Raw genomic sequence first — 241 nt, 5'->3', positions numbered from 1 at the left:
CAGCTGTCAGCCTTCGTTGCTTTGGTCCATTTAATTCCTTATTGTATTCATATTTGTTGTAATGTGCTGAGTCCGAAAACCTGACCGCTAGACGTGGGGAAAAAACAAGTTAGGAGTCACCACCAATTGTCCTTTCATGGTACGATTGGTCACCTATTAACTCAGTTCTAATCGACAAAATCCTAAGTTCATTTTAGGTCCGTCGAAAGAACGAGAACTAGTTTACGAGTTTTTGAGATGG

The sequence above is a fragment of the Theobroma umbraticum genome, unplaced genomic scaffold (assembly GCF_002168275.2).
Source record: "Theobroma umbraticum cultivar Fairchild unplaced genomic scaffold, ASM216827v3 scaffold_523.0, whole genome shotgun sequence".
Classification (NCBI taxonomy): Eukaryota; Viridiplantae; Streptophyta; class Magnoliopsida; order Malvales; family Malvaceae; genus Theobroma; species Theobroma umbraticum.
The sequence above is the reverse complement of the archived record's forward strand: the minus strand, read 5'-3'. Positions refer to the sequence as shown.